Source organism: Ornithodoros turicata, unplaced genomic scaffold (assembly GCF_037126465.1).
Source record: "Ornithodoros turicata isolate Travis unplaced genomic scaffold, ASM3712646v1 Chromosome88, whole genome shotgun sequence".
Lineage (NCBI taxonomy): Eukaryota > Metazoa > Arthropoda > Arachnida > Ixodida > Argasidae > Ornithodoros > Ornithodoros turicata.
The window spans coordinates 256,129-269,162 of NW_026999396.1; the positions used below are offsets into that span (position 1 = coordinate 256,129).

At 46.0% G+C, this 13,034-nt stretch overlaps 1 long non-coding RNA gene across 1 annotated transcript; it reads left to right on the forward strand.

The window, feature by feature from the left end:
- The first annotated feature begins 2,219 nt into the window (after positions 1–2,219).
- LOC135374641 (uncharacterized) lies at positions 2,220–11,983 on the forward strand. Its single transcript, XR_010417039.1, has 4 exons — positions 2,220–2,253; positions 2,660–2,790; positions 9,672–9,828; positions 11,853–11,983. It is a non-coding gene; the product is annotated as an uncharacterized LOC135374641 (long non-coding RNA).
- The last annotated feature ends 1,051 nt before the right edge of the window (positions 11,984–13,034 follow it).

The window sequence follows — 13,034 nt, forward strand, 5'->3', positions numbered from 1 at the left end:
ACCCTGACCATTTAACTGCCGCCCACTTTTAGCAAGAGAAGGCGGAGGAATAGCTTACTTGCGAAGCTCTGACCATAGCGCGGGACCCGCCCGAAAAGTTTGCTCACGTGTGTACCTCCACCACGACGCGGAAAGGAGAGCACTGCATTCCCTCAACGATGGCCTGTAAACACATTCTAACACGTGGCCCTAAGCGCTTCACGACAACCGTCACCGGGTGACAGGAAGTTAACACTAAACACGCGAGCGGCACCGGCTTTCAAGTAAAAAATCATATGCTGTTCTTAAAGGCTCTCTACGCAGCCGACAGATACAGTACAGTTGGCGATACAACGTTCATACATGATGGTCCCCGCAGACGAGCACGATGGCCACAGCGCCTGGTCTTGATAACCAGGTCCCCCAAACTCACCTCGGAAAAGCGTGCAACGAAGAAGGCCGCTACTAGATACCCCACCGTTGCCGTTCCGGATCACTTCAGCGCGCTAAGTTTAGCGGCAAAAGTTTTTGTTGTTTCTGCGAATGAATCTAGTCCTTATATGTCCAAATAAAACGCGTATAACAACTTTTCTGTGTCGTGTTTCACTTTTTGGTCCCGTTTTTAAACGTGTTGAGCGATCGGAAGGATCTAGTGCACGGCTGCGTGCATCACAAAGCGTACCTGTCGTACCAGGCGCCTCAGGCGCAGTCGTCCATTTCTCCTTCGTACTTGGCCTGGCTTGGATTGTGCATCCAACTGGATCTTTAGCGCGCTACAATCAAACGCAAGCCAACGTCTGGTAACATGGGGTATCTAAGGGCGCCTCCGGCATTGCACGCATCGGGATAGGAACAAATACATGGGAAAATGGCGACCTTGGGGGACCTGTTGATAACCTTTCGCTCTTCCCTCACTGGAAGGGGACTACTGTAGGGACACAGCAGTCTACGCCACCTTATTTTCTTTATACACCTAGACAAGAAATTAGACAAGGCGGGCTACAAACAATGGACGACACAAGCACACTAGGCCTGCAACCACAAGAATCAACCAGGTCAAGCAACTCAGGAAGACGAAACATGACGCCAGTACATTTTCCCGTCGATCGATATCTTATCTTGTTCTTTTTCTTTATCTCAGCGACGAACACATAATCCCTGGCGTATATCTTCCCCGTCTTTCCCTTCTCCATTCTCCCTCCAGAGCTCTCAAACTGTACACGAGTGCTGACGGTTCGGCAAGCGGTGTAAGAAAACAGTTGGAGTTTCGCGTTCATAAAACAACTCGCGGCCTTCATTTGTTCATGCATGGCCTCTTGTGGTCTGCTCTATTTATCCGTCCTCCACAATCTGTTACTCTGCAGCCCCCCTACAGGCTCTCAAATAGGACGTCCGCCCTGGCAGAAAAAAAAGGTACCTGGTTAGGTCCCCATAATAATTTTGAAAAAATGGACGTACATTAAAAAAAAACTGTATGATGCATCCTCATCGATAGAAATCGAGATACCAGTGAACTTTCTAGTGGTATAGAGTATTATTGCATTACCACTGGTAACTCTACACTATTAGAATGAACTACACCACCCTAGGCAGCACATAATGTCGAACCCATATTGGCTGGGCAATCTACAGAAAAATAAAAAAATGACACCAATATTACTACCGTTACCGGGCTCATCGTTGACGTTATCACAGATGGCGCAATGTGGTAAATAGGGGTTTTGCCGATATAGGCAGCCAATATTGGTTCAATAGGGAGCCTGTTTGCACTTTTTCATGCTCACCTGGGACCAGTATTGGTCAAACCTGCAGCCCATATTGATCCCATATCGGCCAATGTTGGTGTATTGCCTGGGACAGCATCGTCCTAGCTAACCATCTCGGATGACAACGTTCTGAATCGTGATTTGTTGAAAAACGGGAGGTGGACCCTATTCTGAGCTTATAGTACGCATCAATGGGATCAAAATACGCTCCGCCTCTTGTTTACTATCAGGGGCAAAAAGGTCGTTCGCGATGATGGTTAGCTAGGAGCGTGCTATGTGGTGAAGTTCATGTTTAAGAAGTGCATGCAGAATTCAAATGACGAGTGTTTGCATTACGTGTGTCCGCATATATATCCTTCGTTTGCAGGCCCTTTTGCAGAAACGTGCGACTCCACAACCAATATCCGAGGCCAACTTGACTGCTACAAAAGATTGAAAAGGAACACGGCGGCCTTCCCGAAACCAATGATCCAATTGAGCCAACTGGGAATATAAGATTACTCTGTTGGTGAGTGTTTTTTTCGCGTGCACGAAGTGGTTGCACGGCCGGTGCCATCAGAAAAAAAGCACTCTTCACCCCCCCCCCCCAATCCACATCTGTAGAAACGGCCTTTGTAATGGAAATCTGATATTTCTACGACCTTGCGTCACAAGTACTGAACTGCGTAACTAAAGAAGAGGCAACGCTAGGGCAGCGTCAGAATAAATGAATGAATGCCGGGCTTTGCGTCACAATAAGGGAGAAGTCGCGCTAATGCAAATGTAGCACCCCTAGACGGGAACCATCCTGTTTTGTGCTTCATCTGTCCAGCGTTCATCAATTTAAATACACCCGACTGAATGCTATGTCAGGCTGCAATTTCCATCAGAAGCTCCCTGCCATATAACAAGTTTTTCTATGCCATCTTTTCCAGTATGTTAAAATACAACAAGTATTGCGTTCCTAAACTCCTAGAAGACAAAGGATGCCACCCCGCTGCTGCTCTACAATCTGCGACGGAGATAGAGACAAGAATGAAAAATTGTCCAACAACCAACCCGATATGTGAGCATAACAGCCGAAAGAGTTTTGACATCATAATGCATCATAATGGCGTCCTCTGACCGCATAATGCAGCCTGAAAACGTTACCATTTTACCGGCCTCGGTGACTCAATTGCTAACGTGATCGGAAGTTAGCTGATACCAAGGTTTCAGCTGCCAATCTAGCACAGGACGACGGCAGCATTTCCTGACAGTCGACAAGTTGTTCCGAGAGGCTGCATTAAGCGAAGGACGTTAAACACAGTGCGCCGTGCGCTGATTGCTTAAAGCGCGACGAACGCAGGTTACAGAACTCTCAGGTGGGCAAAGTTATTCCGCAAACAGACCACTGTGGCGTCGCTCATGATCATAGTGGTCTCGTGACTTAAAGGCACTTCAACCAAAACCTCAATGTTTCGTGTCTCATGCATATAATTTTATGCTTCGGCATATTTCTCATTGATCGTTATATAAGAAGACGGTTGTATGCTGCGCCTATATCGGAGACATTTGGTCGCATCTGACGTCATATTTCTGGACCATTTTAACCATTTTTAACATTTGCCAATCTCTTTATCTTCGCCTCCGCCCACGTAATTTCAAAGCGGAGGTCATCGGCGTAAAACTTGCGATAGAGCTACATAAGCGCGTGCTTCTAGCCTATTTCGCGGTACGCATTGAGTGAATTCGCAAAGCACCACTAGCACCCAGCACAACTTCTGAAAGCGGAACGTGCGACAAAGGACTCAGCGAGTTGAAGTTGTGCTTTGTAAAAAAAAAAAAAAAAAACAAAGGAAATCAAATTATTGCGGTATGTGGGCACCGCCCTCTGGAAGCCAACGATATCGGTTTGTAAACATTCTACTAATATGCACTTTGCATATTAGTAGAATCCCCGATACTCCCGAGCCTCAATTTTCATATTCAACATCGACTCACTACGAATTAAATTCGAAAAACCGTACAGAGCAGACAAGTCGGCCCGTGACACGAAATATTTGAAACGTGCGATTAGGATCTACAGGACCCCTGTATGTACATTATAACCTCTTGTACCATATTGTCATTGTCAAATAAATCTGAAATCTGATAAGATTCCTTCTCCGATACTCAGTCCTGGTGGCGCACATGCAACGTAACGAGACGTGACAGCTCGAGTCTGAACTTCAACTTGTCGTTATCCCATAACGCGTGTTATATGCATCACTTCCGCCCGTAATTCGACACGAGCTCTTGCGCAAGACTCCTGAACGAGTCGTTCAGGCTAACGAAGTGAGCTTGAGCGATGGTTTGCTGTGGTCACAATCTCCATCGTGGTTAGTGTGCACATTACGAGAAGCTCATGTGGTGGAGAAGCTCCCGTGCTCTCACACATGCCCATTCTCATGCTCGCTCGTTCATCATCTTCAGCTTCTTCTCGTCCCACTGGTGTAGCTTGCTAGTCGTGTAAAAATAATGAACAAGAAAGTATAGCACTGTAAGTATAAACGTCGACCAGTAGGCAAAACTTGTAAACTTGCCCCACGATGGTGTCGGATGAGATTGGTCTTAAGAATGACACGAGAAGTAGCGTTTGCTCAGTTGTTGCGCACATGGGAGTCCGAGGCCAGAAAGGGAAGATGTAGTGGCATCAGTAGTATTAGAAGACGAGTAGGCTGGCCTTTCTCTTCAGCATAAACACTTATTTGGTTACTTCTATGAAGTTTCTGTTTCAAGCATCGAAGTACAACGCGCAGCGTTACTGTTAGGCTTCACAAACAGCGCACTTAAAATAAATTTCCAGTGTGGTGAAACGTTTTTGTAGTCAGCGTGAACAATATTGAACCAGGAGAATGTTAACTATTCAAGAGAATCTACCTCAAGAAATGTGCCGAGTGCTCTGCTCTTCACATTCAAAACAACATCAACACTATGCCGCAATGTACTCTAAAAGAGAAGAACTCAAAAACTACTATAGGAATCTAGTAATATAGGCATCGCCTTAGATGTTCATCGCAACGCCGGTAGCTACCAAGACGGTGTGAATTACTGTCGCAAGTCCTCACAAACGTTGTGGACAGCGCTTTTTGGCGGGCGAAACTACACAAATGTGCCTCGTCCAGTTGAAAGGCATCCTGACGCCATCGAGTTCATGCCAGATCGAAAAATCCATCAGAGCAAGTCCTAATGGAACCATTAGACCAATATGCGTATTGTAATTTTCGACATCTTCAATAGGACCAATGGTTTAGCGGTTTGATGGGACCATTAGGACAGATACTTGATGGGAGCACCACAAAAGTAAAAAAAATACACAACGAAAATGTGTTTATTTCTTTTTCCTTTTTGTTTCCAGGACTTTTGGAAATATACAAGAGGTGTTCAAGTCAAACCATTTTTCGAAAAAGTAAAATGAACTTATAGGCGAGAAATTAGTTTTATTTTTCAACGTAATCTCCAGCTGCACTAATGCACGTATCCCAGCGTTTCACGAGGGCTTGGATGTCAGCAGCGTAGAAGTCCTTATCGGCGCGTTCTTGACCGCATTCTTGACCTCATCGTCGCAGCTGGAGTGGCGGCCCCCAAGGAACACTTCAGTGACCCGAAGAGATAGAAATCGCTGAGGGCAAGGTCTGGACTGGAAGGGGGATGTGGCAGCAATTCCCAGCCAAGTTCCTGGTACAGGGCGTGCACTGTCCTGTAGGAGGAGGACTCCTCTGGTGATGAGGCCCGGCCGCTTTTGCTTCAGCCTATGCACTATTGATGGCATTACCACTGGCCAGCAAATCAACGTGAACAACGCCAGCCTTGTCCCAGAAAACCGTGGTCATGACTCTACCCGCAGACTGGGTGCTTTGGAATTTCTTGGGAGCTGGCGAGCCCGGATGCTTCAACTGTTTTGATGCGCGTTCAGACTCAGGAGTGAAATGGATCACCCACGTTTCATCGCACGTCATGATCCGATCAAGGAACGGCTGTCCTTCAGTGTCGAAACGGTACCTTAGCTATGGGAGATTTCCAGTCTTCTCTGCCGGTCAAACACGGAGAGCTGCCTCGGGACCCAACGGGCACTAACTTTCCGAAACTGGAGGTGTTCATGAATGATAGTGTTCAACGTTCCCACAGAAAGGTCCGTCTTTCGAGCCAGTTGGAGACATGAAAGTTCGAGACGAGCCAGTTCGAGACATGTTTTCCCTTGGTACTTGAGGATCAGGCGCTCCACAAGTTGGATGTTTTCAGGAACTCTGACACTGGCCTCTGAGCCGCCCGGCCGGGATCGTCCTGCATTGATGTACGGCCGTCTCGGAACCGTTTGCGCCACTCAAACCCTTTGCTGCTTCTAAGTGTATCGTGGCCATACTGAGCCTGAAGTCTTCTTTGAATTCCAGATCACATTACGCCTTCATTCACGAGAAACTTCATGACAATACGCTGCTCGATGTGCGCGCTCACCTCCTTGTCGGCCATCTTGTCCAGCACGTGTCTTCTGTTTTGCACAAACCGCAGAGGATACATATCTTTCGAGAACTCAACAGCTAAACTTTCCACTTGCTGCAAACAGCCACCATTTTTCTTCGTGAGGCCAATGCAAATCCGTGAACCGACTGACAGCGTGGCGTTCAAGCGAAATCACGCGTCCTACAACTAATGCCCATGCACAACACACACTCGGTTCGGACGTTTGATTCGGGCTAAAATGTCGCTGGTTCCTCTTATGATAACGGAATTATAGCAGGTCAAGTAGAACACACAATGTTTGATAGGAACGGATATCTCTTCGATAACGCTAGGTGCTTTCAAGTTACTGCAGGCAGTGTTGAGTAGAGACTCACACTGCCTGCAGTAACTTGAAAGCACCTAGCGTTATTGACAGCGTGACAGACATACACATCAGAGGATGTGTATGTCTGTCACCATCACGAAAGTGTTCCGCTCCTTTGTACTCTAGGATGGAGTTAGAAATTTTTGGTCCATACACTGTTGCGATCCCAATGAAGATTGCTGAGGGATGTTTGGCATTGGCAATTCCGTGGGACTGCCCGGGTCCTTCAGCAAGTGGGACATAGCATCTGTTCTTCGTTTTTATGGCGATGCAGTGTTGTTTCTGTAATGCTATACAACGTGGATCAATAAGATCTGAAGAAATGAAAAAAGCAAAAACAAGAGAGAAGTAATAGCAGTGGTGGGCATTGTACCGGAGAATGCTTTATTATTACACGGGCTCCCCTTTGACGTTATTGGAAATATTGGCGCAAAATGGACTTGCCAATATGGGGAGACCATATTGGTCTAATATTGCCACGTATCGTCTTTGGGGCGACCACACGCAACATCAACAACAGGCAACGAGGCGTCGAACGACGGGCTGGGGCCCGCGACACGTCGCGCTACATGGCAAGCGATCCTTCCATCTGCTCTTCGCTCACATGAATCTCAAGGACGGGCCGACGACCTTGGAGAGGCTTCTGTATTTCCTTCTCTCCACCGACGCGGGCTTTCTACAATGTTCGCCGCTGTGTATAAAAGTTTGTGAGCTCCCAGTCCGAGCATTATTCCTTTACCTTAGTTCTGTCCAAGAGCTCCCGCTCTTGTGTTAGCCAGCTAAGCAGCTGAATAAAGTGTTCGCAGATTATTCGCCGTCTCGCTCGTCTGTTTTTCATCCGTGACAATATCAAGCCTGGTTGGACTCCCATACTGGCCCCATATTGGCAGACCATATTGGACCTGTATTGGTAATCCTGGTGTCCCATATGGGTCCAATAATGGACCAATGAGTGAACCTAATGCAGGGATCACAGGAAGTGTTCTCTGCATAATGCAAAAAATAAAAGAAACCCTGGCCTGGGCATAACTAGAGAGACGACTACGTGAGACTTGCATAAGTTTAATCCTTACAAGAAAGCACATATAATTAAACATGACTGCGAAGAGAAATAGGACTAGGGTAAGGTAGGGCAAGATGAGTCAGAAATTAGCAACTGAATATGGATTTTTTATGTTTCGTGTGTTTTCTTTAAAAACACCCATGGGCACATTCTGACAAATATAGAGCTTCTGATCTGTAAATCAGAACTCACGTAATAGGTTCTAAAATAAACGCAGAATAAGAAATTTAAAAATGCAGCGCGTGGGGCAAGATAAGACACGCCGTGGTAATGAACTATACGAATTAGATCTAATTCAAGCACCTACACGGCCCCCTTGAACCCACCCCGTACGAGCGAGCATAAAACCAGACAGAACCTGGTGCCATTTCCCTCCACCGTCCTTTGCAAACAAGGCACCGTCAGTTTGATGTGTCGCTCGTGGCTCACTTTTGAGTGCACTTCTGCTTCTGCAAACATTCTAGACACAGGAAAATTCTAGACAGTATGCAAAAGAGGAATCTCTGAGTAACCAGCATAAGGCCACCTAATAGTTTCTAAGTTACATTAAATTCAAATTGCGCTACGTCTAAATTACGTTAAGTTGTCATGTCTTGCCCGTGGATACCACCGGATGCTTTAATACTTCAATTAAAGGCCGGATAACCGAGAGTATCCATATTTTGCATATATCTAGTTGAATGAATAAAGTAATAGGATTTGGACTTATATTGACAGAATAAACCTGCGATACGCTGCTGCGCAGATGACAAGAAGAGGGACTACAGAAAATCGCGCCTTTTTCTGGGTCTTTACATTCCAGGCAGAAGTAAACAATTTTTTTTTCTCTTCAACGCAAATACCAATTCTCGCGTGCAATAAAGCGGACATGCAGAGCCACCTATGAGGAAAGTTTCAAGCGCATGGGGCAATGCGTCTCTGAGAGGCGGCGTCGAGCAAAAAATGTTGACGTTGCTCGGTGTATCATCTTGCCCAACGTTACCCTAACTGGGAGAGAGAAACACCGTAATGCAGTTAGATCAGAAAAGGTGTCTTAGGCTGGGTGAATAGGGGCACCGAGACGAGAGAGTTGTTTCCCCATTCCGATCATTGATTTCTGTCATGACTGCATCAATTCAGCATGCCACACAAGGCAAGGAGGCAATACTAATTCTTGACGTGTCCGTGAGACATCCGTCATAAGTGGGACATGCGTTGTAAAAAATATAAGAACCAGCTGCGCGTCCCACTCCAGGTCGCTCGCCCTAGAGATGTCCAATGCGTTTTGTGCGCGCTATGGGGTTGACATGGACGCCATGTGCACGTAGCGTTTTCATGCGGGAAGAAAAGTTCCCACGAGTTTCGCCCTTTGGCCTTGGAGCAGACAGATGTAAACGAAAGGAAAGCAAGCGAGCTGGTGGTGGCGATCCATGACTTGAAAACCCGAGACGAGGTAGGGACGTCACCGTGTTTGTGTGTGTCTGTTTTCGTCCCTACGTCGTCTCGGGTTTTCAAGTCATGGATAGACAGATGTAGTTTTACATATATTCTAAGCGTGCCATTCGTGTGCAGCACTCGCGTCTTGTCTCTGCTGTTTGTATATTCTTCGCTTTCAGCACTTTTGGTTTGCGATGTACCACCAAGAGACGATATATACTCGTCGCGTACCAATATACTTGACGTCTGACGTACCAAGACTGAGAAGGAATGTGCATGTGCTTGAGAGATCAGGGACCAGAAAGGGACTATATGGGCGGGGAGGTACTGGACGAGCGACTCCACGCAGTGGTATTTTCAGACACGAAATATCCTCGCGTTGGCCCCTGATTCACGGAAGTTTCTCTTTGACCAGCTCCCACCTGACGCAGAGTACTTCGTTCTATATACTACTAAGTCAATTTTGTAGAATCCTCAAAGAAATTTAATACCGAAGCAATTGGAAGACTAAGAGGGCCACTGGTATTTGGGGCAGAGAGCAGTCCAGGAAGAAGAGTCTCTTCTTAAATTTCTGACGAATGTTTGTTGGGCACTCTGCTTATACCACATACTTCGTTTTCAGGCGTCCCTCCACCACAGTGCAAGCGAGGCTTACCCGACGCCAAACTCATTTGCGAGTACAGATATAAAAAGGAACATGGAACCATAGCTCCAAAGCGTCGTGCAGACCTGCAAGCGAGAGATCAGGGCCGAGACAAAGTGCACAAAAAACGTTGCTGGTAAGCGATTTCCCGTTCAAGTTGCGCAGCCGCATTATGACATTGAATATGTGAATGAAAGCTGCTCGACCCCGTTCCACTCACTGCTAGAGTAAGTCTTCCTAGAGTACTTCCTTTGCGTTGCGCTATAGCTGATGTTTGAATGGACGAGTAACAGAGAAGCACGAGCGACAATGACAGGGCTTGTCTGTGACTGAGTTTCCGGCCCCAGCGCTTCCGGAGGCACTGTAACAAGACGTACGACACCGGAGAAACGGAGAACACAAACACTCAGCAATAAAAGTTTTCTCAAACAGAGCGAAGCCCTCCCAGCAGACGGCTGAAATAGTTAGGTCTGTGGCACACGCTGAGATTACTTTTGTGCTTCATCAGAGGTTTGAGCGGATCACGAGGAGATCAGGCTTTAATATAGCAATTGCAATGTGCTCCTTCAAGTTACTGTCAATGTTCGAGTCAATGTTAATTAGTCCCCTAATTTGGGAAAAAATACGGTTTCCTAGTAGCACCCCTGCCGAGTAATCCAATGAAAAAACTAAATGCTTCCTAAGCCAGCTCCCTGTTAAGAAAATGCATTGAGCTAAAAAGAAACACCCGTATATTCATAAACTTCAAAAGCGGGGGAATAATCGAGGAATTTCTGCGCGTTTACCACGTATGGTTTTCAATAGTCTTCTTGAAGGTTGTTCGGCAAGCGCCCTTTGTTTGCCTAGGTTTCCTAGAAAAGGGATTTACGGTTGTTTCAGTCACAGAGATGCAGAAGGTGTGGGTTCCAGCCCTACAGCTGGCTAAGCTTTTCAGGGACCTTCATCTTTCACCTTTCATGTAGGACAAGCTCGCTGGGAATATGGCTTCTTTCAGTGTTAAGCTGGTGTTTACAGAGATGGTCATTCGGACACCGTCCCTTCTAGCCTAAATAACACAAACCACGCACAAACGGGATACCATAATCAACGAAAATGGTTACATAAGACAAGCGGTCTGCACTAATTCACAGAGAGACATGAAAACTGAAGAGAACAGTTTGCCAACTTAAAAAACAGTGGAGAACACAATCTTGAAGTCGAAATGTAGAATGACTGAAAATTCAATCTACTGCCAACGAAGTATGAAAGATGAAAGAAAGTTCCTCAGGAAGAGTTCAGAGACTGTTTTTCTGGGAATCGTACTGATCATTGGCATGATATTGAAAGGGTTATGGTTGGCGCGTTAAAGGTTCATGCGAATTGAGGGCACGAGGGAAGAAAATATCCATTCAGTCCTTTACGAGCGAGGTCAATGGGCCAGCGGTTGGCGAGGGTGGGGGGGGGGGATACCTCCACTGTGATGTCCACATATTTAGATCGTAAGATCCTCGCTATAGCCTACTGAAACAAAAACTCATACACTTGTTTGACAGACTACAACCAACGTAAATACAACACGTGGATATTGATGCGTTATAGACATATATTCATGAACATCTCTTTTGTGCAAACACAGGGCCGCTCGAGAGTGACCCCTCAAAAGAAAAAGAAAAACACGTGACAACTCCGTAAGCAGTCCCCCTCTTATTCGTGTTCCCCCTCTTCGGAGGTTTTTCAATGTGTACGAGTTCGTCGTCAATTAACCTTTTTGCTGTGTGAGAGAACTTTTCTGTGTGTCTATGTCTACTCCATATCTCAGAGAGTCCTGTCGCTGTCGTGCACCAGATAGTCACCGCCCTCTACTTCTTTCAGGCACAATAATTTATGCGAAAACCACTCTTATGTGGTACTAATGTAATATCGCTAACCGGAAATCCCATGAGTCGGGGTGGAAACCTGGCGCCACACACACTGACATTACCGTGAATTATCAGGTTTTACGTTTAACGTAGTCAATGCAGAGAGAGAGAAAGAGAGAGACGATTTTTTCAGCTCTCCTGCGCAGCGCGCCTTCATCCTTATTCGAACAGCCCTAATCAATAGCCATATGACAATTTCTTAGCCCTCAGTACGTTACGAATATCTGCAATTTACCTCGTCTTTGCATGCAACTCTTTCCAGTCTAATGCAATTCATCAAGGATTGTGTTCCGAAAATACTCCAAGAAGAGTACTTATGTAGTGATCCAGACTTTCTTGAGATGTTCTTCGAGCAAATACGAACCGAGTGTGGAACATCCAAGTGGGACTGTACAGGTGGGTGTTATTGAAAGTGACGTTCTGCATAGAGATGCGAAGCCCCGGGAAAAACGGAAATTTTGAGGAATAAATCGTTTTTTTTCCTCGTCTCCGGAAAAATAGCCCAGAATTTCCCGGCGACAAAATTGAAAAATGTGAAAGTTCGTCCTCTGATGGGTTCCTACCCGCCAACAATGCCTTAGGCACCTCTAATCCGCCAACAACCATCAACTTAGTGCTCCGTCTGGCCGCTTCAAGCGATCGCCATCACGACCGTATAATGTCGGAGTTCTAGTCGGAGTGGACACGATGTTCTAATTACCTATCGCTGTCCCATGGGATGATCTGCTCAGCATTTATGCCTAGAGGATGAGTAGTCATTGTATGCTGTGCTTTGGACGAATGCTTCGACTCTGCAGTAACCGCGTTTGTTTCCATATTTTCAAATTTTTCTGAAAAAAAAAGAGAAATGCTTTCTTTTTCTTCGAGCGCTCCAAAATGTCCGAAAATTTTGCATCTCTTGTTCTTCAGCAACCAGTCAGGAGTCAGCGAAGAGATCACAGAAAATTTTCTGTGCGTAATATAAAAAAAGTGCGAGCTGAACACAACTAGAGGATGAACCACTCAAACCAGCAGAAGTTTAATTTTCACGAGACAACTCACGTGCCTATCAGGGTGACTGGTAAGAAAAAGAGGAGGAAAAATGAATTAAAAGGACCAACCTAAGACAGGAAGGAACCAGGAAAAGCTAATAGGCATTAGCATAAGGCATCTTAGGCTGCTGGATGAATACACACCCAGGCGAGATTGCTCTCTGCGTACTGTTGCTCCATTCCGACCAGTTATTGCTCATGAATGAATCGGCTACTGGAGGCAACGTTTAATTCTCGAGTTGTCTAGGCGACATCTGTTGTTGGTGGGGCATGTAATATAAAATTATAAATGTATATAGTATTAAAAAAAACTGGTACGCGTTGCACGTCGGATCTCTTGCTCTATAGATGTCCCTTGCGTTTCGGCAGTCGCAAGCGCTACGGTCATGACCATGACGTCGTCAAGGGCTCAC